At 33.0% G+C, this 27,646-nt stretch overlaps 1 long non-coding RNA gene across 1 annotated transcript in view; it reads right to left on the bottom strand.

The window, feature by feature from the left end:
• Positions 1–409: 409 nt before the first annotated feature.
• Positions 410–27,646, bottom strand: part of LOC143430610 (uncharacterized) — a 197,243-nt gene continuing 170,006 nt past the window's right edge. Inside the window, exons 2-3 of the long non-coding RNA XR_013102639.1 lie at positions 3,735–3,809; positions 410–428 (exon numbers count right to left, since the gene is read on the bottom strand). This is a non-coding gene — a long non-coding RNA (uncharacterized LOC143430610). The remainder of the gene's footprint in view (positions 429–3,734; positions 3,810–27,646) is intronic.

Genomic DNA, 27,646 nt, shown 5'->3' with positions numbered 1-27,646 from the left:
AAGTTGTCGCGACATTATACTTTGTATTTCAAATATAATAATAAAGAATCGAGTGAGCGATCGCTCGCTCGCATTTTATTTTAAAAAATCACCTTATAACATCTTACGTGACATCGTCGTAGTCGTCCCGTAACCTGATGCTTTCCTTAACCATCGAACGATTAACCGTGCTCAGTCGTTAACAAGATTATCCAGTCGAGTTCGCCCGGCAACTACCATGAAACTTGACGCAGACGTATCGAACGACGCTGTTTCGACGCTATTTCGACGCTGCGTGTGTAGTAGTTAGTGCACGCGGCCAGTGGAGAAGGCAAATGCGCTGGCAGACGTCTCGAAGAGTAACAGCAGCGGCCCAGGTAGCCGCCGCGGCGTCTCGAATTCAAAGGAGGAGCCCGTGAACCGAGTCGACGGCGGAAGCGGTGAACTGACTATAGCAGGAAACGGATTACCACCGTTAGATTCGACAGTTCCCTAATTCAGTCGTGACTGCGTGGATTTTCGTCGGTCTGGCAGTTTTATCGCGTCGTAATCGAGTTATGTACGGCGCTGAACGATCGACAAACGTCGTTGGGGGCAACGATGGGTGAGTGTATTTCGAGATTATTCGTGTTTTGGTGGAAATTGTTCCTTTTTTCTTTTTAACTAAATAATATTTTTATTTTTGTTTGTGTTAGAGAGGGTGACAGTTAATTTTATGACAGAGTCCCAGGTAAAAACTATTTTTGAGGAGAATTTTAGTTGTACTATCTGTATAGTAGTCTTAGATGGTACGTGACTTCATTGTTGGAAATTGTTTCCGTTTTATTTTCAACTAAATAATATTTTTATTTTTGTTTGTGTTAGAGAGAATGACAGTTAATTTTATGACAGAGTCCCAGGTAAAAACTATTTTTGAGGAGAATTTTAGTTGTACTATCTGTATAGTAGTCTTAGATGGTACGTGACTTCATTGTTGGAAATTGTTTCCGTTTTATTTTTAACTAAATAATATTTTTATTTTTGTTTGTGTTAGAGAGGATGACAGTTAATTTTATGACAGAGTCCCAGGTAAAAACTATTTTTGAGAAGAATTTTAGTTGTACTATCTGTATAGTAATCTTAGATGGTACGTGACTTTATTGTTGGAAATTGTTTCCGTTTTCTTTTTAACTAAATAATACTTTTATTTTTGTCTGTGTTAGAGAGTGCGACAGCTAATTTTATGATAGAATCCCAGGTAAAGACTATTTTTCATCATCATATTTTTCAATCATAGATGGTATGTGACTTTACGTTCTTTAATTTAGTAGGTTTAGTCATGCTTTAATTCTCAATAGCAATTATCCTGTCGTAAAAAGAGGTGTTCAGTGAATTTCTGGTCGTGAAATGTTTGGGACCAGTAAGTGATCGCCTGCATAATGGTGAGCAGACAGTTGCCACCACCATTGGAACCAACAGCTTTGTTATCCCTTCTCTACAAATGTACCAACAGTACTGGAAGGGATAACGAAGTGGCTTCTAGAGAAGTATTAGAATTTAAAAGCAGAAAGTACAAAACCAGTGTTGGAATTAGTCAAGTAGTAAACAAGAAGCAGACAACTAATTGAAATTAAAAGTTTTAATTAACAGCAAATCTATCGAGTTATTCAATCCCACAAGCTGCGGGTGGTCCTTCGACATAGACACATTTAAGTGCAATAAAAAGAATTCAGTCAAAGGCTGAGCTTTTGACCAATCTGCATTTAAGGATATCGATGTGCACGGTTTGTTTGGTGTGTGTGTATGATCGTCGTGATCAGATCTTCTTTTTTTTAGGTTTCGTTTTTACTAATCAGTCTTTTGTTCGCCATCAACATTACATGACATGTGTCATCGATTATATTAAATACATTTTTGCGTATTAAAACTTAACAGTAAAAAAAAGGTTCATTTTCTGAGAATAATTCATGATTCTGACGAGTCTGTATTGACTCAATGCTTCCTTTGGTAGGTAGATGACGTATGTATAGAATCTGTAAGGGAAACGTAGCTCCTGCGATATCGATACTTCAGAAACGTGAAGGATGTTTCATATGCTAGAAGAGTAACCACGAATATTATATAAAATATGTATAAAGTAAGTTGTCTATCAAGTAACACTGTTTTGTGTATACGCTGTAGAATAAATGTTCTTTATTTATATTTTTCTTCTAATTTATTTATATTTTGTTGTCCATGTACGACGTTTTTTGAAAATGAATGTAAAAATATATACTTTTCATTTCTTCAGATATTTTTGAAACGAAGAATTGTTAGAGTTGACTCAATATGAGATTATAAAAATAGAGAAGCACATATATAAAAAGGAAAGATGGTACATATAAAGATTTACTCTTACAAAAGAAGAAAAGCAATGTTAGATCTTGAAGTAAGCCAGTTTATCCATCTTTTTATTTCCTATAGATGCTTTCTTGTTAGATCTTGAAGTAAGTCAATTTATCCATTTTTTTATTTCCTATAGATGCTTTCTTGTTAGATCTTGAAGTAAGCCAATTTATCCATTTTTTTATTTCTTAAAAATTCTTTCTTGTTAGATCTTGAAGTAAGTTGAAAATTTATCTATTTTTTTATTTCCTAAAGATGCTTTCTTGTTAGATCTTGAAGTAAGCCAATTTATCTATTTTTTTATTTCCTAAAAAGTCTTTCTTGTTAGATCTTGAAGTAAGTTAATTTATCTATTTCTTTATTTCCTAAAGATGCTTTCTTGTTAGATCTTGAAGTAAGTCAATTCATCTATTTTTTTATTTCCTAAAGATGCTTCCTTGTTAGATCTTGAAGTAAGTCAATTTATCTATTTTTTTATTTCCTAAAAAGTCTTTCTTGTTAGATCTTGAAGTAAGCCAACTTATCCATTTTTTTATTTCCTAAAGATGCTTTCTCATGTTCGCCAAGAAACATTTTCCAAATATTGTCTTTCATTCACGTATACGCCATTAAATTTTTGCGTTACAATTATCGAATATTCGAAATTCGAAAATCCTTTTCTAAAACAATTTTCGTCCGCCAGCAGCGCGTACGGTCGAAATGCATTTTACCAATTACCAGTTTCGAGGCGGACGTAACCGGAGAATTTCGGGGAATTTCAAGGGCCGCAGCTGGCGAATCGAGAGCCACGTTCTCTCGATTGCGTACCTCTCGAGATCGGAATATCCACGTCATACGTCATGCGTACTCGTTCCTTTTTCATGGTAGATACGGTTCAAGGGAAATGTAATGGAATCGCGGGCGCCAGTGTGCGCTCGAGATTTCCGTACGAAAACTTTTGTCGACGAAACAATAGAACGAACGCGATGATACAAACCCGTGAATGGCGTTTAACCTTCGATAATGTCACATGACTTGGAATTTTTCGTATATGCATATCCACATTTGATAAGTCGTATTGTATCCTTTTAGTGCTCTTACTGTACTATACGTTCCACCATCGAATCTTTATTTTCCATATTCAGATTATAACAATTTTATATAATAAATTAAATATATAAAATTTAAGCAATTTTTTAAATATGAATTTTTTCGTTTGGTAAATGAAGAAAAATTGCAAAGTTTTTTTAGCAATTTTTGAGGAATTTCATAAATTTTGCTTGCTTTTTGAGGACTGAAGAGAAATGTTCTGGGCGAAAGGCAGAGCTTGTAAAAAATAGCAGGATTTCAGGGAAAACAGTGTTCCCTTCATTAATTTGTTAGTAGCGGAACGTTGTAATATTAAAACTCACCGAATTGAAAAAGCACGGTGAAATGTCTGCATATCTGTTGTCTGTCTTTATTCTTCCTGCGTGCACCAATCAGTCCTGAAATGAAAATACAGAAACATTATTTTCTAATATTTATTAACGCATGATCGACAGCAGAAATTTTGTTTGTTATTTTTTGTTTCGAGCATTCGCGATTTAAATGTTTGAAACCGTAGATTTTAGAAATATGCGGAATATTTTTTTATTAAAACCGCTGAGACAAATCAGACGCCCAATTTGTCGCTACTGTTCCGCTAAATGAAAATATATTGCTTGGAATAATTACAGAGGGGCGCATACCTGGAACGCCGCAAACGTGAAAGCTTCCCTCGCGCTGACAAGTTAAATATTAAAATAGAATTTTGGAAAGTGCGAGCAAGAGAATTTTATATCAATAAAGAACGAAAGAAGTCATTTCTAAGTTTAACCGTCTAAACATTGCAACTCGCACAATTTCATTAATAATTAAATTTCGTAATTATTTGTATTAACTTAATTTTGCAAAAAAAGTCAGAGAATGACTTACATGATCCAACAATTTCTCATTCCAAAGAATACATTTAAACGGTTCTCCTCAGGTTTGTTCGTCTGTTATTTTCTAATTACTTTTCTCTTTTAACTCGACGAAAATATTTGGTCTCGTCGCCTAACGATATTTGTTTTATATATTTCATTAATAATTAAATTTCGATATTATTTGTATTAACTTAATTTTGCAAAAAAAGTCAAAGAATGACTTACATGATCCAACAATTTCTCATTCCAAAGAATACATTCAAACGGTTCTCCTCAGGTTTTTAAATAACACAATCTTCCGTTTTGTCGCAACGTTCGTCTCTTATTTTCTAATTAATTTTCCCTTTTAACTCGACGAAAATATTTGGACTCGCCGCCTAACGATATTTGTTTCACCCTAAACATTGCAACTCGCACAATTTCGTTACTACTTGTAGTAACTTAATTTTGCAAAATTAGTCAAAGAATGACCTACATGATCCAACAATTTCTCATTCCAAAGAATAGATTTAAACGGTTCTCCTCAGCTTTTTAAATAACACAATCTTCCGTTTTAACGCACAATTTCGTTACTATTTGTATTAACTTAATTTTCCAAAATTAGTCAAAGAATGACCTACATGATCCAATAATTTCTCATTTCAAAGAATAGATTCAAACAGTTCTCCTTAGGTGTTTAAATAACACAATCTTCCGTTTTATCGCATAATTTCATTAATAATTAAATTACGTTACTATTTGCATTAACTTAATTGTGTAAAATTAGTCAAAGAATGATCTACACGATCCAAAAATTTCTCATTCCAAAGAATACATTCAAGCAGTTCTCCTCAGGTTTTTAAATAACACGATTTTTCGTTTTATCGCAATGTTCGTCTCTTATTTTCTAATTACTTTTCCCTTTTAAATAAACATTGCAACTCGCACAATTTCGTTACTACTTGTATTAACTTAATTTTGCAAAATTAGTCAAAGAATGACCTACACGATCCAACAATTTCTCATTCCAAAGAATACATTCAAACAGTCTTACTCTTTAGGTTTTTAAATAACACAATCTTCCGTTTTGTCGCAACGTTCGCCTGTTATTTTCTAATTACTTTTCTCTTTTAAATAAACATTGCAACTCGCACAATTTCGTTACTACTTGTATTAATTTAATTTTGCAAAATTAATCAAAGAATGACCTACACGATCCAACAATTTCTCATGCCAAAGAATACATTCAAACGGTAGTCCTCAGGTTTTTAAATAACACAATCTTCCGTTTTGTCGCAACGTTCGCCTGTTATTTTCTAATTACTTTTCTCTTTTAACTCGACGAAAATATTTGGACTCGCCGCCTAACGATATTTGTTTCACCGTTTCTCTGTCGGCTCGGTTTTTCGTAGGTGTACGCGCGACCTTCGCTCCGTGTATTGTACAGGCGTAATTGCCTCGAAACAAATGAGCCCGGGCTTTTCTCCGCGTTTCCTCGCAAGGAATTAAAAATTTCAGCGACCCAGCGCGCGGCGCCCTCCGACGTCCGACAAATTACGCCTTTCACCGCGGCGGACCCAACCGTTCGCGCCAGATGAGTCCGCGCAACTTTTCATCCGTCGCACAATAAAATACGAGAAGGAATTTGTAATTTTCGGAAACACAGCCCAGCGACAATACGTTTCGCGTTGGACGTACGCGTACAATCATTTTTGCGCCCGTTATTTCGTGGACACCCCTTTTACATCTTTGTGTAACAAATATTAAAACTTGTGCGAGTGACCAAGAAATTAATTGGAAAAGATTGTTCTAGGTTTGTTTGTATTTTAATGTTCTGCTGTTGTTATACGTAGGTTTTTGCTTTGCAGTGAACTTTGCAGTGTCGATTTTATTTTGCAGTGAAGTTTGCAGTGTCGATTTTATTTTGCAGTGAATTTTGCAGTGAATTTTGCAGTGTCGATTTTACTTTGCAGTGAAGTTTGCAGTGTCGATTTTATTTTGCAGTGAATTTTGCAGTGTCGATTTTACTTTGCAGTGAACTTTGTAGTGTTGATTTTACTTTGCAGTGAACTTTGTAGTGAACTTTGCAGTGTCGATTTTACTTTGCAGTGAACTTTGCAGTGTCGATTTTGCTTTGCAGTGAACTTTGCACTGTCGATTTTACTTTGCAGTGAACTTTGCAATGTCGATTTTACTTTTCAGTGAAGTTTGCAGTGTCGATTTTACTTTGCAGTGAACTTTGCAATGTCGATTTTACTTTTCAGTGAACTTTGCAGTGTCGATTTTACTTTGCAGTGAACTTTGCAATGTCGATTTTACTTTGCAGTGAACTTTGCAGTGAACATTGCAGTATCGATTTTACTTTGGTAGTGAAAATATGATGCTTTTGGACTGCTGTGGACTTCTAAGTTTTTTGATAATTTTTTAAATTCCAATTTTAGAAATTTTATAACAAAGCAGGACCTGTAGTAGAGAATGAGACATACACATTGGTTTGTGGAAAGTTTGACAACGAAGGGTGTATTGCAGATAATTCTTTGACGCCTTCGTATAACGCGCATAAGAATTCCACGTATCCCAAACTGAGCGCAGCGCCTCGACTTTAACAATCAAAAATCGAAGGATCAAAAAGTGAATGTTGGTTTTCGTTGGAAGCCAAATACAAAAATTAATCTCTTGTCCACGAGTGAGAAGAGATGGCATTTCTTAATAGATAAATATTTCTAAAATTTGTTTATATAAAAGACATAAGAATGCTTTAGGTTATCGACTCTATATGTTTTAACTTTAGTCCAGTTCTCTAGAGGAAGTGCAAGACAAAGGTCCAGAAAAATTCCAGTGCGTGCAAACATTACAGAAAAATAAATCACTATTAATTATTTATAAAACCCATTTCCAACAGTGAAGTTATAAACTATCGTTCACACAGAAATTTCAACCAGAATAATCTCTTTAACTATCATTATTGCCCCACTTAAATCCTATTTAGAAAAAATGAAATTTTATACCCTAAGAAAAGAGATTTATGAATGGTTTCTGGTTCGTTCAGAAAAATAATCGATTTACACTCGTAACCTTAATGTAGTTCACTTCGACAAAGGTTACTAGGACAGACGAAACAGGTAGAAATTTTCGGCTGAGGTTCCATATTTGCTGGAGTAATAGATTTAGATTTTATCCTTTGAAATAACCAGTAGTAAATTACCTTGCTCTCGCTTAGTGGCACGGGAATGTATGCAGTCAGACGGTTGACGCACGAGTGTGAGTTATCGCTGAGTAGAGTAGAGTGATGTGCAGGCAGGCACGTAGGGGACCGTATTCACGATCAGACACGTGAGACGAGGTTACGGTGTAACGTATAGAGAGGACCACCTTTATGGCGCCACAAAGGAGCATCATTGTTCCAGTTTATTACTATTTAGAATAGTAATAAGTACAATGGAACAAATGTACGTTATTGTCAGTGCGCTAACAAAGGTGACCTGGATTTTGGGACAAGCAGCCCATCTCAGTGTATTTATCTTCTGATTAAATGTAAATAAGCAGATGATCGAATATCAGAGTAACAGAGATGGAATTTTTAAAGGTATCGAGTATCCCAGTTTACGAGTAAATTCATGAGAAATTAAATATGTGGATGTACGTCTGATGGGGGAAGCGATAAATGCAAGGAACGTTCTTCAGTTTACGATTAACACGTTGACGCACATTTGTGACTCTACGATTGCCCTCAGAAACACTTTTTTTTCGATTGTTTATGACTGCCAGATGAGATCGGATGTAAGTTGTATGTTTCGAAGTGAAAATTGCCACATTTGGCCACAGCTTTCACAAAAAACTTCAAAATAATCGTTGTAATCGTCATTTGTTCAAAAAACCAGCTAATATGTTGTCTGGCATGCTATCACTTTTTTCTAGATATATGACTCAATAATTAACAAGTGTATGTTAATAGAATATAATTAATTACACTTCGTACTAACGCTATTCTTTTTTTATGGATTACAATATGCACGACGGCTATAGCCGTCATTTGCCTACATATTGCTAAGGATTGGACGGTTATAGACGTCATTTGCGTCAACGTGTTAATTGGTAACAAGTGAAATTAGTACATGCGTAGATATAGTTTATGTCAGTTGACGATTGAAGTGGAATAGGTGCGTGCATGCTCAGACGAGTAACAGAATCGCCTGAAATTTTGAATCGATCTGCGTACGATCACAGTACAGTAAAATCTGTTTTTATGCGATTTCTGATTACGTGGTCTCCTTGACGACGATATATCTGGACTTCGCGATGCTTTGTTCGTTATGGTACCAAAAAACAAATCAATTGAAATCCTATCTTCAAGCGACGAAAGCGATTTTGGACCAATTCGTCAGAAGAAGATGCGCGTTTTGGATTACGACGAGTAGCAGCGAACCATTTAATGGAATTTGAAAACTTCTCCATGTATATGTACAATGAAGAATGAAATGTTTTTACAATTTCTCCAGGTATAATTTAATTATTTCATTTAATTGAAAGCATTCTCTCATCCATTTCGTAAATAATTGATGTGTTTTCTAAGTTTGACTTTTTTTATGCGGTCCCTGTCTGCTGCATAAAAAAAATTTTAGGTAGTATATCGTACAAAGTTGTTTATTATATGCAAGTATTAGTAAAATTTTCAAATATTTCTTTGTACGATTTCTTTTATGCGGTTCCTATCCACCGCATAAAAACAGGTTTTACTGTACTCAATGGTACCACGAAAGAAGTTATAAAATTCCACTTGAACTGCTATCCTGATAAGTGACGATCTTATACCAGTTTGAACTGAAGTCATTGTGATGTCAAATACATTTTCAACCAGAGGTATCAATAATTAAACCAAAGTTAGCTTCCTGGCACTCATCCTGTTGATACTTTATTCCCAAGAAATATTCCCAATCAATAAGATTAGAGTCATCACCTTACTCGCACGCAACCTGTTGATACTTTATTCCCAACAAATAAGATTGAAGACTTTATTTCCAATCAATAAGATTAGAATTATCATCCTACTGGCACTCTGATTCCCAAGAAATAAGATTGAACTCCTTGCCCCACCATCCTAAAACTACATAGTATAAGAAGACCTGGGAATTGTCCAGTCTTTAGTCTATACTGTTAAAACTCTGCATAAGAGTCGTCGCGACATTATACTTTGTGTTTCAAATATTAAATAAAGAGTCGAATGAGCAATTGCTCACTCGCATTTTTTTTTAAATCACCTTATAACATTTTACGTGACACGAGCTGCGTCGAGCAGATAGTGAAAGGGACGTTTAATTCCGGACGTGTACGTGTGATGTCAAATACATTCTCAATTACAGGTATCAATAAGTAGACTAGCGTCACCTTACTGGCACTCATCCTGTTGATACTTTATTCCTAAGAAATATTCCCAATCAATAAGATTAGAGTCATCACCTTACTGTCACGCAACCGTTGATACTTTATTTCCAAGAAATAAGATTGAACACTTTATTTCCAATCAATAACATTAGAATTATTACCATACTGGCACTCTGATTCCCAAGGAATAAGATTGAAGTCCCTGTCCACCGCACCAAAACAGGTTTTACTGTATGTCAGTTGACGACTGAAGTGAAATAGGTGCATACATGCCCAGACGAGTAACAGAAACGCATGGAATTTCATCGATCAGCGTACGATCACGGTTAAACAGGATGGATTCTAAAGAGCGATCGTCAAGGTTAAACAAATAGGTTATAAAACAGATTACACGTAATTAGTGTGCGATTCAGATTACGATATTAGAAGCAGTTGGTGGTAGAGCAGCTGGATTATATACTGCGTTTGACCAGACTGTAGAGGAGATAGGCGAAGCCAAACGAGTAGAATACAGACGTTATATAGCGTGACAAGTAGAATAGGGTGGCGTAGTCGGACAAATAGCATCGTGATCCTGTATAGTCAGACAGAGCGAATAATGGCGGTATCTTGTGGAGCAGGGCCTGCAGATTGTCAGACGAAGAAAATAACACTGACGCGCGAGTGAAACAGAGGGGTGTATAATTGGAGAAGTATAATAGGCGATGTGTTGATAAATCCTGATGCAGTTACAAATTTAATAAAATCACTCGTGAATACATAATAATTCCATCTTTTTTAACATTTCTGATAGTTAATTTTCAAATAACATTTTTTACAATTTTATTACACTATATTATTGTTACTATTCTGTTTCTATGATTCTCTTTTATTTATTTTAAAATATCATTAGTATGATTCTGAATAATATTATCGTATTCTACGTCCAGAGTTAATGAAATAACTTACGAATACACAATAATACCATCTTCTTTAACATTTCTGATAATTAAACTTCAAATAACATTTTTTACAATTTTATTACACTATATTATTGTTACTATTCTGTTTCTATGATTCTCTTTTATTTATTTTAAAGTATCATTAGTATGATTCTGAATAATATTATCGTATTCTACGTCCAGAGTTAATGAAATAACTTACGAATACACAATAATACCATCTTTTTTAACACTTCTGATAATTAAACTTCAAATAACATTTTTTACAATTTTATTACACTATATTATTGTTACTATTCTGTTTCTATGATTCTCTTTTATTTATTTTAGCGTATCATTAGTACGATTCTGAATAATATTATCGTATTCTACGTCCAGCTACTGCCAATATTATTTTAGCTACGATTTTACGACTGTTTCTACGCTGCAGCGATTGTTCTGGATAATATTATCCATCTCTTTGCTGTGTTTCATTAGTATTATTTCTGATAACATTGCCCACCGTTTCGCAAGTCCATTAGAATTATCTCAAGCAACGTTCTCCGTGGTCTTTTTTTTTTTTTCGAACGCGGAAACTCACTCAAGAAACGCTCCACCGCCACGTTCTCCAGTTTCCAACCTTTTTGCCGCATTTACCATCATAAATCGCGCTGACTGATAGCACGTGCGCTGGATGTATCGACACGTATCACGGCCGCGGTAAATCAAGCGTACTCAAAGGGGATCAAACTTATCCGACGTTTTCCAACTGCGTGATATGATTAATCGTTCGTTCGTCTGGCCACGGCTTGTCACCGTGGCCATTATGAAAATGCGATTCGCGCCGGATGCGATGCTTTCTCTCCCTGTGGAAAACCAACACTGCTGGTATATCGAAATATTCTTGCAATATATTCTATCAAATATGTTTTTTCTATCGAATCCTTTAAGGATATTCATAAAAATTACGTCAGCTACGAGATATTTCTTAGTAAGCGTCTGTGTATCAAAATTGGCAATTATGAGATATCTCGAACTTAGCATTATAAGTTTAGATTGGTTGCAATTTGTCACGGAATAATTATAAACTTAATAAATACAATCTTGGTGCCCAGAGCAAAGTGCTCTATCAAATATATTTTTTCTATTGATTCCTTTAAGGATATTCATAAAAATTACGTCAGCTACGAGATATTTCTTAGTAAGCGTCTGTGTACCAAAATTGACAATTACGAGATATTTTGTATTTTACGTTACAAGTTTAAATTTGTTGCGATTCGACACAGAATAATTATAAGCTTAATAAATACAATCTTAGTGCCCAGAGCAAAATGGCTCCAAGGATTTGGCTTTAAGGATTTTTATAAAAATTGCGCCAACTATGAGATATCTCGTAGTAAGCGTCTGTGTACCAAAATTGTCAACTAAGAGATATTTTGAACTTTGCGTTACAAGTTTAGATTGGTTGCGATTCGTCAAGGAATAATTATAAACTTAAGAAATACAATCTTGGTGCCCAGAGCAAAATGCCCTATCAAATATATTTTTTCTATTGATTCCTTTAAGGATATTCATAAAAATTACGCCACCTATGAGGTATCTCATAGTAAGCATCTGTGTTCCAAAATTGACAATTACGAGATATTTTAAATTTTATGTTACAAGTTTAGATTGATTGCGATTCGTCAAGGAATAATTATAAACTTAATAAATGAAATCTTGGTACTCAGAGTAAAATGCTCTATCAAATATATTTAGCATTTCTATTTATTCCTTTAAGGATTTTTATAAAAATTACGCTAATTAGCTAAATTACGCTAAATTACGCTTAGATATCTCGTAGTAAGTGTCTGTGTACCAAAATTGCCAACTACAAGATATCTCAAACTTTGCATTACAAGTTAATTAATAATAATTATAAACTTAATAAATAAAATTTTAGTGCCCAAAGCAAAATGCTCTATCAAATACATTTAGCATTTCTATTGATTCCTTTAAGGATTTTCATAAAAATTACGCCAACTACGAGATATCTCAAACTTTGCGTTACAAGTTTAGCTTGCTTGCGATTCGTCACAGAATAATTACAAACTTAATAAATAAAATCTTAGCGCCCAAATCAAAACTCTCTAATTTGTCTGGCAGTGAAAGAGTTAAGTGTATCAATGTGCACAATTTGATGTGATTTGTGCGTGACGTCATACTGGTGAAAAGTTCATTTGTTATACTTCTTTGATCGCCTTCGCCATTATTAGTTATTAAAACCAAACAAAAATCGAAGATTTTCACCAGAATAATTAATTTTATTCCAACGACTTCAGCTCGTTCAAGTTTATTTCCCTCTGAAGGGCTTCTGGTTCATTATCAATGCATAAAACTTGGTAATGAATATTGCAACACGTGCATACAAGTTAATAACTAATTAATACTGGCTGGAACTAATTAAGAATTTTTTTACGAACTGTTTTGTTCCCTTATTGCGTTTGCCTGTGTCACAGTGGACTCATACTACTTTGAACTTACTGCCAGGATGTGTTTCATGCGCCATGATGTATTTTTCAGCTGAAACTCTGTTACAATCTGCACGAACGTGATTTATTTCGTTTAGTTTGATGAAATATTTATTAAAACTGCGACAAGGAAAATTAAATACGTTTCTTTGAAGGTAAATTTTAATTATAAAACACGCGATATTTTTGTGATGACATTAACATTGAAAACAGGTGATTAGGATTTATAGATATCGTTATTTTAGTTATTTTCACACATTATAATCTATTATTAGATAAAATCTCAGTTTTATTCAATAAAACTACTACTTGTGTTCGTGTCAAAATGGGCATGTCACCCGCATTGGCGTCATTTATTAAAAGGTTCTTGTCCAATTAGTAAATAACCATTAGTTTTATTATAGTTCAGTTCAGAGCAGTAATAATATTTTGAGATCATGCCTGTTAGAAAATGGGTTTCATGAATGATCAACAACGATTCACTTTTGTATAATAATTATTCTTTTATTTCTACGCACTGGAAGTGACCTTTCCCTAACTTCTCTGCAGAGAACTGAACTGAAGTTAAAACATATAGAAACATATATCTGAAAAAGATGCCATCTCTTCTCACTCGAGGATGAAAAACTAATTTTTGTATTTGGTTTCCAATGGAAACCAACAATGCCATTTGTAGTTTCCAGTTCTCCAAATTTAACTTCCTTTGTTTCGTTGTGCAAGCAGACCCTTTGGTTGTTTTATATTTCGTTGCCACACGCGTTTTGTTAGAGAAACTTAAGAATTTTTCGCGTGCGTCACTCAAAGGTAAAAATTTGGTACCTGAAAGTTTGTAGACGAACCATCGACCTTCCAACTGATAATCACGGGCAATACTAAACAGCTAAAGTAACCTAATCTAGTCTAAAACTATCATTACTATCTAAAATAACTTGTTGGTTGTTAATAAACAATATATATAATATATAATATAAATATACAATATAATTATATAATATATAATATATAATACAATAATAACAAAATAACTTGTGTTTTGTTGTACAAAAATTTATTATATAGCTCGTTAAATACCTTTTTTTACTAATTATAATGCAGGATCAAAAGGTACATTATTTATAAAAGGAAATTCATTATGAAAACCCTTTGATGTTTGGAAAAATATAGGATATAGAAAGATTAAATTGTTAAAATATTTTCTTATGTAAACAATAAGTAATGAGTTACTTTAGATAATAAATTTCTTATTGGCTCACCTAGTATATGTATATCAAACATTAAAATTTTCAATTTACTGATATTATTGTATTTAATATTTTATTATATAGTTACTATAGATATTACTATATAATTCCAGTTTTTCGCAATTTTTACACTATTTATTATTACGTGTAGTAATCACATATAGATATTACTATATAATTCCAGTTTCTCGCAATTTTTACACTATTTATTATTGCATATAGTAATCAAACCAATTTCAGCAAATAATTTCGATTTTACCATTTTTCATGGCTGCAAATTTCGCAGGACACATAAATATGCATAAACGTACCCAAAATAATTTACCCAAACGTAACAGGTTCAATCGAAATGAACTAAACGTGGTATTTATAAAACCCTGGCGATTTTTAGTATTTAACTGTAATTTGAAAACACAGGTGACGTTATTCGTGGTTCTTAATTGATTCGAATTAAAACCGCCGGTAAAACGTGACACGGGTATATTTAACTTTTTTTCTGCACACGCACCACGACTCATTTCGTAACCGGATGGATATATACATATATATATATTTTCGAATGTCGTTATTTAAACAACCTCGACGCGCGTTAGCAGACCACAAAACTGCAGCGCGGATATCGTCGCGCAATTAAATTACCCGCGTCAAGTGTGATAACATAATGAAGCACAATGGCGCGCGCCAAAAGTAGCGTAATGAATGTTGAAACTTATGCAATTATCGAGTTAGGGGAGTTTATAAGTTTACGGGGTAGTACGACGGCAGCCAGTTGCCGGGATCTATTTTGTAATTAAACTTACAAGATACGGGGGGACCAGGAAAGTTTGCGTGCAGTTGCAGTCCAGGAAAAATGGCGAGGAAGGGTGGGGGAGAAAAAAAAAAGGAACACCTTAACCTAGTTTGCAGGGACTTAATTAGAATTTTCGTTCGCCCGCTCTTTAAGCGTAATCTTTTATGCAGAAACGCACAGTGTGATTGCTAATTTAGAGTAAATTGCGGGATAACACGAGGAATATAACGCGAGATTACGCTGGAACAACGTAGACAGGTTACGAAATTGCAAAATTTTAGTAAAGTGCTCTGTGAATTTTGTATTTATTATAAATTCCTTGTTGTAGATAACGTATATCTTTTGTAGAACAGTTTTTAATTGCACGAATTTTGCATTTGTCTCTGATTTAATTTTATTTCACACTAAAATTGCAAATTCTGCTCCATAGACCAAATAGTTGTTACAAATAAATAGTTTTCTAGTCACAGTTAGAACGTTGAGTTGAGGTTACAAAATTGCAAAATTCTAGTAAAGTGCCCTGAGAATTTTATATTTATTATAAATTCCTCGTTTGTACTTTATGTAATTGTAGATAACGTATTTCTTTGGTAGAATAGTTTTTAATTGCACGAATTTTGCATTTGTCTCTGATTTAATTTTATTTCACACTAAAATTGCAAATTCTGCTCCATAGACCAAATAGTTGTTACAAATAAATAGTTTTCTAGTCACAGTTAGAACGTTGAGTTGAGGTTACAAAATTGCAAAATTCTAGTAAAGTGCCCTGAGAATTTTATATTTATTATAAATTCCTCGTTTGTACTTTATGTAATTGTAGATAACGTATTTCTTTGGTAGAATAGTTTTTAATTGCACGAATTTTACGTTTGTCTCTGATTTAATTTTATTTTATAGTAAAATTGCAAATTCTGCTCCATAGACTAAATAGTTATTACAAATAAATAGTTTTCTAGTCACAGTCAGAACGTTGAGTTGAAGTTACGAAATTGCAAAATTCTAGTAAAGTGCCCTGTAAAATTTGTATTTATTATGAATTCCTCGTTTGTACTTTATATAATTGTAGATAACGTATTTTTTTTTGTACAACAGTTTTTAATTGCACGAATTTTATGTTTGTCTCTGATTTAATTTTATTTCATAGTAAAATTGCAAATTCTGCTCTACAGACCAAATAGTTATTACAAATAAATAGTTTTCTAGTCACAGTTAGAACGTTGAGTTGAAGTTACGAAATTGCAAAATTGTAGTAAAGTGCCCTGTAAAATTTGTATTTATTATGAATCCCTCGTTTGTACTTTATATAATTGTAGATAACGTATTTTTTTTGTACAACAGTTTTTAATTGCACGAATTTTATGTTTGTCTCTGATTTAATTTTATTTCATAGTAAAATTGCAAATTCTGCTCCACAAACCAAATAATAATTACAAATAAATACTTTTCTAGTTACAGTCAGAACGTTAAGTTTATTCATTTCCACTGTCGTGGGTTGGTCTTTCCAGCATAGCCACATTTTTAAAGAACTCGATGTTGTAATAATATATTCATTAACAATAAAATACGAAAATGAAAAAAGGGACAATATGTATCGCCATGCATTAAAATTGCCACTATTCTGCTGCAACCGTCACGTCTAATGAAAAAACAGTCGCAGTTACTTTACCAAATGTAGATAAGTATATTTAAAGAAACTCTTGATATATTATTTAATTAGAAATATTAATTCCACGTAATTATCACGTATGTAATTTGTAATTAACAAAAATGCATCGAGTACAGATTGCTATGTTTCGAGAAAAATATAATTTTACTTTATCCCCGTTGATTTACCAAATGTGCATCGATACGAGTTTTCAATCACAAAATAATTCATATTCATTTGTCAAACTGCATCATGTGCCATATCATTAAAAAATGATACGTCGCATTATGAAGACAGTGCTATCCATTAACACTTTGACGTACATTTCTGACCATACGATTGCTCTCAGAAACATTTTTTTTTCGATTGTTTATGATTGCCAATTATAGTAAGTTGTACATTTGGAAGTGAAAATTAGCACATTTTGCCACAGTTTTTCCCAAAAAACTTGCGTCAACTACAATTGTATTTGCTCAGCATGTCATTTTTCTATTCCCAAAGCAAATGATGGCTATAATATAAGGCATTTGCTTTAATAATTAATTGTATTCATTTAATTCAATTTTTTCTAGATGTGTTACTCAATAATTTAACAAGTGTACGCGTTAGTACACTTCGTACTGACGCTGTTTTTTTTATTAATTAAAATATGCACGACGGCTATAGTCGTCATTTGCTCAGCATGTCATTTTTCTATTCTCAACGCAAATGACGGCTATAACCGTCGTGCTGTACATAAGTCATTTGCTTTAATAATTCATTGTATTCATTTAATTCACTGCTTTTCTAGATGTGTTATTCGATAATTTAACAAGTGTACGCGTTAGTACACTTCGTACTGACGCTGTTTTTTTTATTAATTAAAATATGCACGACGGCTATAACCGTCATTTGCTCAGCATGTCATTTTTTTATTTTCAAAGCAAATGACGGCAATAACCGTCGTGCCGTATATAAGGTGCTTTAATAATAAGGTAATTTAATAATATTTGCTTTAATAATTCATTGTATTCACTTAATTCACTTTTTTTCTAGACGTGTTACTCAATAATTTAACAAGTGTATGTGTTACTACACTTCGTACTAATGCTATTCTTTTTTTTATTGATTAAAATATGCACGACGGCTATAACCGTCATTTGCGTACATATCATCAAAGATCTGACGGCTATAGACGTCATTCACGTCAAAGTGTTAAGATTTTATTAATCGTTGGATAGTTTTGAGCTGGCAAATCGATCTGTCGAGGTTTCGTTTTCTGGAAAATCCATTTCGATAGGTTTTTTCTTAATACGTTGACACACATTTTTGACTTTACGATTGCTGTCTGGCATGCTATCACTTTTTTTCTAGATGTGTTACTCGATAATTTAGCAAGTGTACGCGTTAGTACACTTCGTACTGACGCTGTTTTTTTTTTATTAATTAAAATATGCACGACGGCTATAGTCGTCATTTGCTCAGCATGTCATTTTTCTATTCTCAACGCAAATGACGGCTATAACCGTCGTGCCGTATATAAGGCATTTGCTTTAACAATTCATTGTATTCACTTAATTCACTGCTTTTCTAAATGTGTTACTCGATAATTTAACAAGTGTACGCGTTAGTACACTTCGTACTAACGCTGTTCCGTTTTTATAGATTAAAATATGCACAACGGCTATAACCGTCATTTTTCTATTCCCAAAGCAAATGACGGCAATAACCGTCGTGCCGTATATAAGTCATTTGCTTTAATATAATTCATTGTATTCACTTAATTCACTGCTTTTCTAGATGTGTTACTCGATAATTTAACAAGTGTACGCGTTAGTGCACTTCGTACTAACGCTGTTCTTTTTTTACTGACGACTATAACCGTCATTCGCGTAGATATCGCCAAGAATCTGACGGCTATAGACGTCATTCACGTGAAAGTGTTAAAGAATTGAAATTCAGTTCGCTATCTCCCGCCTCGAATTGAATATTCACACTCGAACGTTCTCTCGTCTCCTTCGCCGCCCTTCCAACTTCTCAAGCTGTAGTTCTTTCTCCCAGCCGCGCGCAACCCGTGGCCCGATTCCTCGAGCGATTCGTGTTTCGAGCCAGTCGACAAAAGAACGAGCAGCCATTCTCGAGGAAGCCTGGCACGCGGGTAGTTAAACGCGACGCTTAACGCGATCTGGCGCGGATAGTCGAGAGCCAAGGCGAAAATCGTGGAGCTCGTGCGTAACGGGCTGCTGAAGAGGGCCAGAGGATAGGCTGAGGCGATCGTTAGCCTCGTTCCTCGGTGTTATTTCCTCGTCAGACGCGAGCATTCTTACTGGAACTCGATTTGATTTTTCACTGTCGTTCGCCAATGTGCTTCCTGAACGGTTTCTCGCGAGACGAAGCGATTGCGGAGGGAATTTTTGCTTCAGATTACTTAGGGATTGACTCGTCGCTTTGGGATTACGTGTTTAGTTTATGGTATATGCTTTTTATTAGTAGATTAGGGTGTTTTTAATGTTTTTATTCGTGTTGATTTGGATTTTCAGTTTCTCATGGATTTGAAATTCATTCTGTTGGTGTGAGAAGGATTTTTAATATTTTTGTAGATTTGCGATTGGAGAGTCATGTAACGTAATAAAATTCTAAATAAATAGAGGTTTCTTTTTTTGTTTAATTATTGTTTTCTTTCGAATACGTAGTGTTGCAAATTTTATTGTTATTTTATATTTAACATGGTAATATGTAATCTTAGGATTGTTATGCACTTATGAAGAATTTAAATATGCAAAAAGCACGTAATACTGTTTTAGACTCTATTTAGTTATTAAATATAAGTAGTATTTTATTTTAATCAATCCACATGAAATTACCTCTGAAACTAACATATCTGATAATTAAAAAATAATTTGTACTAAAAAAAATTAACAAAAGAAATACAAATTTGATCTATTACTTATTTCTTCATTCATTAAAAAATTACTCGCATGAAACTACATTTTTCTCGAAGCATAGCAAACTGTACTCGATGCATTTTTACTAATTACAAATTACTTACGTGATAATTACGTGGAATAAATATTTGTAATTAAATAATATATCAAGAGTCTCTTTAAATATACTTATTTACATTTGTTCTGGATATTATTTTTATAATAAAAGATAAAAAATTTCTCAGATCACGAGGTCCCCAAATCTGAGATGGTTTCATAACAAGTTAATTGTTCGAGTTTGCCAGGAAGTGCGCAGGTATGTCGACGGTAGCGAATTTTAGTAGCGATCTCGCTTTCTTAGCGATCGAACGAAGTTTCGAGCAACGAAGTTTCGACTAGTTTCGATCTGAAAAATCGGTAAGTGAAAATTTTCCTTCCACTGACGCGTTCTTAAGAACTCGCGAATTTCGAAGCGGCGGAAGTTTCGTCGACGATTCTCGCGCGGTCGTTGCCACTTACGTCATTGGTTATTTCTCGTTGAATCAATTAGTATTTAACATTAGCGTCTGAGACTTTCCATGATGAAAATGCTGTTACTCAGATCGTGCACAGCGATTAAAGAACTATTCTTTGTATTATATAACTAACAACAAGAGAATTATTGTTCTCAAGATTATTAATGGTATCTGCCAATTTTAACTTATCATCTTCAATATTCAAATCTACTTGAAATGTAAGAATATTCAACAACATAATGGCGGGTTAGCATAAAAATTACATTCCTTGATACTTAAAAATATAAATAAACAATACACTGAAATACCAATAATCTCGATATTGACTGTACCAAGTCTAAAACTAATTTTTCAAAGTTCAACTTTTTCAACTGAACTAATTACAACGTTATAGCTGACTAATGATTATCATCTTCAATATTCAAATTTACTCGAGACGGAAAAATATTCGCACCAAAACTGACACCAACAACATAATAGTGATCTGGCATAAGAATTACATCTTTTGATATTTACAAATATAGATAAACAATACACTAAAATACCAACAATGTCGATATTGACTGTACCAAGCATAAAACTAATTTTTCAAAGTCCAAATTTTCCAACTAAACTAATTAGAACGTTATAGCTGACTAATGATTAATGACTAATGATTATCATCTTCAATATTCAAATTTACTGGAGACGTAAGAATATTCACACCAAAACTGACACCAACAACATAATAATGGGTTAGCATAAAAATTACACTATTTGATACTTCAAAATATAAATGAACAATACACTGAAATACCAACAATCTCGATATTGACTAAACCAAGCATAAACTAATTTTTCAAAGTTCAACTTTTTCAACTGAACTAATTACAACGTTATAGCTGACTAATGGCTAATGATTATCATCTTCAATATTCAAATTTACTGGAGACGTAAGAATATTCACACCAAAACTGACTCCAACAACATAATAGTGATCTAGCATAAGAATTACATCTTTTGATATTTAAAAATATAGATAAACAATACACTAAAATACCAACAATGTTGATATTGACTGTACCAAGCATAAAACTAATTTTTCAAAGTCCAAATTTTCCAACTAAACTAATTAGAACGTTATAGCTGACTAATGACCCCAAAATGGACACAGAATAGTCGTCTGAAAGACTGTTCTCCAAACCAATACTCGACCCACACCTATTCCCTTCATCGCTATAGTTAATTAATTGCAGGTAGCCCTCATACAACACGGCATCTCATAATACGGTTTCGCTATAACACAATTCGTATATTGAGGGAACCCTCCTATAACACGGTTTCGCTATAACACGATAAGAAAACTGCAAAAACCTTTGTACAACACTGCACTTCTACAGCTGTGGCGAGGCTTGCTGTCCTAAAGATTGTGCGGTTAATAATTTAACATTAAACAAATTACAAGAAGGCCTAAGCTTAGCTGGAAATCTCGAGTGATTTTTCTTGAATACAGTCCCTTCCACTGAAAGAAGTCGAAAATTCAAAAGGGAGCTGCAAAACTGTTTAGCTTTATACTGAGAAATTTACAATTACCTGGTAAGAACCAGCAAGCAGAGTACAATTACAGATTTTTTTAAGAGGGGAGGAGATACAAAAACTGTAAATAAAGGAAAAAGTTTTGAAAGTGAGGGCGATATCATTCCATCGAAGAAATTCATGAAATTAGGATTGCGTTAGATTAAAATAATATTTTTTGCTTCTTTTTTGCTTCGTGTTATACGTACATTTATATTTTTAATAAAACTTAAGTTGTTTATGTAGAATTAAAAAAAAACTATTTACTGTTTTTAATAAGTTTTTGGAACGTAACCCCCCTTTTTGTACCAGCACTGGTTCTCGTACGACACGGTTTCACGCAACACAACATTCTCTAGGAACCTAATTACTGTGTTATAGGAGGGTTACCTGTACTCGAAAGGCGATTAGGAATTCCATCGACTGGCAAGCCACGAGAGAGCTCGCGCGTCCTGGAGCGTATCCCTCGGGACAAAAGAACGCGAGGCGGGTGCTGATTTACCACCGTGCATAATTTTCGTCCTAGCATGAAATTAATAATTCTTGCCTTTTGTGCGGTGGTCTTCGCGTAACCAACGGAGAAAAGAATTTTGATGAATGCGGTTCCTTTTGCGGATCTTGTTCAACTATAGAAAGGCCACTGGAATTCTTACAGTCGGCTCCTTCTTTTTTCCGCTCCGTTGGGAGACGCCATGATCCTGACGAAGGAGTCCCTTCTGAAAAGGGACGCGCATTCCTCGCCGCCGTTTTGCTCGGACGTTATGGGTGTTGCCTAAACGAGGGCCAAGTTATGGGCAGAGACGTTTTATCATGGAAATCATCGCTTTGCCCTCGGATAACGCTAGAACGATAATAATAATAATATGCAGCGTGAGATAGAGGGAGTTTGGAACGTTGGGAAAATGATAAAAATTATAAAAATTTCCTTGTATTTTAGTATTAGTATCTTAGCTATTTTCAATGATAGATTGCTTAAATTGATGTAATATATTCGCTGATCATTTTGTTGGTTTTTATTAATAAAGTTTATGAAAAATTATTATTAAGTTCTATAAAAAGTTTCTTTAACGATAAACGTGATTATGTGAATTTATTTAAATATATTGAAAAATGATAAAAATGATAAAAATTTCCTTGTATTTTAGTATTAGTATTTTAGCTATTTTCAATGATAGATTGCTTAAATTGATGTAATATATTCGCTGATCATTTTGTTGGTTTTTACTAATAAGTTTTATGGACAATTATTATTAAGTTCTATAAAAAGTTTCTCCAACGATAAACGTGATTATGTGAATTTATTTAAAGATATTGAAAAATGATAAAAATGATAAAAATGATAAAAACTCCCTCGTATTTTACTAAGTATTAGTATTTTAGCTATTTTCAATAATAAATTGCTTAAATTGATCTAATATATTTGCTGATCATTTTGTTGGTTTTTACTAATGTTTTATGGACAATTATTATTAAGTTCCATAAAATGTTTCTTGCATAATTTTGCACTTTTGTTTGATTTTATATTTTTCAAACAAATATATGTTGTTTAAGGTGATACTTCTTTAACGATAAATATGATTATGCAACTTTATTTAGATATATTGAAAAATGATAAAAATTATAAAAATTTCCTTGTATTTTAGTATCAATATTTTAGCTATTTTCAATAATAAATTGCTTAAATTGATCTAATATATTAGCTGATCATTTTGTTGGTTTTTACTAATGTTTTATGGACAATTATTATTAAGTTCCATAAAAAGTTTCTTGTATAATTTTGTGCTTTTGTCTTTTGTGGTTTTATCTTTTTCAAATAAATATGTTATTTAAGGAGGTATTTCTTTAACGATAAATATGATTATATGAATTTATTTAAATATACTGAAAAATGATAAAAATGATAAAATTTCCTTTGTATTCTAATATAGATATTTTCAATAATAAATTGCTTAAATTGATGTAATAAATTCGCTGTTAATTTTGTTAGTTTTTACTAATAAGTTTTACGGAAAATTATTATTAAATTCCACGAAATGTTTCTTGTATAACTTTATGCTTTTGTCTGTCTTTTTTCGTTTACAAATAAATATATGTTATTTAAGGAAATATTTCTCCAACGATAAACGTGATTATGTGAATTTATTTAAAGATATTGAAAAATGATAAAAATGATAAAAATTATAAAAACTCCCTTGTATTTTACTAAGTATTAGTATTTTAGCTATTTTCAATAATAAATTGCTTAAATTGATGTAATATATTCACTGATAATTTTGTTGGTTTTTACTAATAAGTTTTATGGAAAATTATTATTAAGTTCCATGAAATGTTTTTTGCATAATTTTGTGCTTTTGTCTGGTTTGATCTTTTTCAAACAAATATATGTTATTTAAGGATATATTTCTTTAACGATAAACATAATGTAAACATACTGAATGAATTTTTTAAAAATAATTTTAAATATTGAGTTCCCACATGAACACGTTAAAATAAGAGAATGGATTTAAAAATTCATATTTAAGTTCCTCATAAATTATATTTTATATAAGTAACCAACAGTAGTTTTGTTATCATTGCAAAAATTTGCAAATATGTATTATAAATTTGTAGAATAAAATATTCTATAATATTTCGAGTTTTTTAATAGCTTCCATCAGGAAGCAAACAATACACTGATAAGATCTCTATTTGAATTTAAAAAAATAAATATTCCTAATTTGTCACTAATTTATCTGTTGTAGATGATTAGACACGATCGACTGACTTCGTTTGAAACAAAACAATGCTGCGAGTTGTAATGGAAAAATCAGTAGAAACCCACTAACTTCCTGGGGAAGTTGGCAATTTTTGCAACTCGTGGAAATTACGAGGGAACTTTTCGCGGAATTTAATAATAACTTTCCAGAGAACTTAGTAATCGTAACATAATCAAGCGCCCTTGGGTGAGAAATTCCAGTTTAACTTTCATTCCAATACTGTATTTTTAAACGATATTCGATAGAGGACGAGTTTGTATTTCTCACTGCGTTAAGTGTGAATAGCAAATGTTTAAAAAAAAATACTTTATAACTAAAACGCTCAAAATATATGTCTTTTTTTCTTTCTATAAAATTAAACAAAAATCCACTTCGACGAAGTATAATCCTCTTACATTACACATATTTGTTTTATTTTGTATTATAAAAAATTCTTTAAAAACTTTTATTTTGTGTTATAAAAAATTCTTTAAAAACTTTTATTTTGTATTATAACAAATTTTCTTAAAACTTTTATTTTATATTATAAAAAGTTCTTAAAAAATCTTAAAAGTAATCTTACGGTTCTTTCTAACGAAAAAGGAGAAAAAAGCAGATAAAATAAAATAAAAGGCAAGTAGGACGTTAATCTAAATCTGTTGAAGTGGTTAAAACGGGCTGTATTATAAACTCAAGAGTTCATTTTTACTGGCATTTTTACTGTTTCACGAGTGTATCGATTTTCCATCGAAAGTGTAACCCGGTCGACGTATTTTTCGTGCTTTTTACATCGAACGACCGCGTTATCGCTGGTTAGGCTAGACGAATTCGAACTTGCCCAGATTCAAATCAAATTCCCTTCCCGCTCTGTCGATTCGAGCGTTTGCTCAGGCAAATACACTCGTTCGCGTGTCTTTTTCGTCGACAAGATTTCAGTCCCGTTTGATGCATCGAAACGATATTTTCGTCAGTGTTTGAGCTCCTTGCTACGCTTAATTTCTTATTTTTTCTACTTTTCGTGCTTGCTGTCAACGTCAAACTTGAGTTTGGAGAACAATTTCTGTTTTTTTTTTAAACAGAATTTATACATGAAAAATGCAATTTTTTACCATTTTTTATTTTAAATAAAATAAAATATTAAAATTTTATTTAATGAATATATATATTATTAATTAAATTTATTATTATTAATTATAAATATTATTATTAATATATATATATAATTTATCATTTTTTACTTTTCATATTATTATGAATTCATTTCATACTAAAATATTTACGATGTTGTATTTAACATTGGAGTTTTTTGGAGAATTTTAAATAAATTGAATGAATTTACAGAATCAATTTTCAAAATGATTTTCTCGAACCACAAAACACGCAAATATTCTGTCGACAATTTCGATTTATTTTCGATGGAAAATTTGTCAATGCGGTTGCTAAACCGCTTCGCAATCACATGGAAACGAAAAACACAACGTCACGCGAGCAGAAACGAAAGAAGAGCAAATTTCACTCTTGAAATATTCACGAAAACCTTCATCTTGCGTTTAATTTTACTTTTAATGGCAAGATATCATAGTTGAATGCACAGACGACTTTAAACGACGCCGTTGCCGCCATTATTGGCTGCATATCGGTCGTTGAGTCCTTCCAGTCATAAAGCAGATTGGAACTGAAGCCAGTGTTTTCACGCCAGAGTTTCGCACAATTTTATCTAGCAGAGAATCGTGAGATTGACGTCAATCGTCAGCCATCAAGTATATTAATTATAATTTAATACTCATCATTGAAATTTATCGCCAAATGTGAATTCGTTATTTAATCTGCTTAATTCGAGATTTATCTTGTTTATGCTGAACTTTTGATAATCTTCTGAATTATCGTTTCTGTCTAAAAAAATATTAAAATATTAATAAATATTTAATAAATATTTTCTATCCTCGATTTTTCTTGTTTATGTGTTTTATTATTTTTTGACAATTCTCAAGCTTTTAGTAAGAATAACGTATTCAGAAACGAATTGTTGGCTTTGTGACGAATAAAAATGTAATTCATCCTCGTTTTTCGTAAAATGTATGATAGTACCATTTGCCCTACGTTCGACGTGTATACACGTCGTTGCCTGTTTTTAATTCCGCGCCCTGTGCTGATCTTTTGAAACTAAATTCCACGGTTAACTGGATAAACAAGACAAATAAGAAAATAGTTTACAAAATTTCAAGCTATGTATATAAAGAGAACATATCAACAAATAATATTCTTATTACGTTTTATTGAGATTTCGAGTTTTTGTAGTGAATGGTAAGTTTTTATTTTACACGACGAGTATATACGTCGAACGCACTTAACTGGTTAAATTGCTGCCAATGCCACTGAGATTCATATACCGTATAAAAATAAAAAAGCAAAATCGCATAAAAAAGGACCGCACAAAAACACTATGATTTACTGTATTCAACTTTCGACTTTTTTTCTGGTAGTCAAATTGATGACTCCTCCAAGCATGTTTGCCCAATTTGTCCCTAAAATATTTATCAGCAGTTAAATACACCGATTATCGATACACAGCGAGAGTGTTGGACGCGTGAAAGCTGGCAATACAGGGTTTACTGTATTCAACTTTCGACTTTTTTCTGGTGGTCAAATCGATGACTCTTCCAAGCAGGTTTGCCCAATTAGTCCCTAAAATATTTATCAGCAGTTAAATACACCGATTATCGATAAACAGCGAGAGTGTTGGACGCGTGAAAGATGGCAAAATCGATGACTCCTCCAAGCACGTTTGCCCAATTGGTCCCTAAAATATTTATCAGCAGTTAAGTACACCGATTATCGATGCTCAGCAAGAGTGTTGAACGCGTGAAAGTTGGCAATACAGGGTTTACTGTATTCAACTTTCCACTTTTTTCTCGTGGTCAAATCGATGACTCCTCCAAGCAGGTTTGTCCAATTAGTCCCTAAAATATTTATCAGCAGTTAAGTACACCAATTATCGATAAACAGCGAGAGTGTTGGACGCGTGAAAGCTGGCAAATGAACGTTAACCGTGGCGAATGCGTCGAGATACGCTCGTCCGTTGTATCGCGGTGTTCCGCGCGATTTCGACTGACGCGCGACGGTTTCCGCCTTTTCAAACCGAGCGGAATTACGCGTCGTGCATGTGCACACCCTCGCGAGGGGCAGTCTCTTTTCCCTGGCAAT

This window comes from Xylocopa sonorina, chromosome 15, assembly GCF_050948175.1.
Source record: "Xylocopa sonorina isolate GNS202 chromosome 15, iyXylSono1_principal, whole genome shotgun sequence".
Taxonomy (NCBI): domain Eukaryota; kingdom Metazoa; phylum Arthropoda; class Insecta; order Hymenoptera; family Apidae; genus Xylocopa; species Xylocopa sonorina.
Note: the sequence above shows the minus strand (reverse complement) of the source record. Positions and strands in the feature narration are given on the sequence as shown.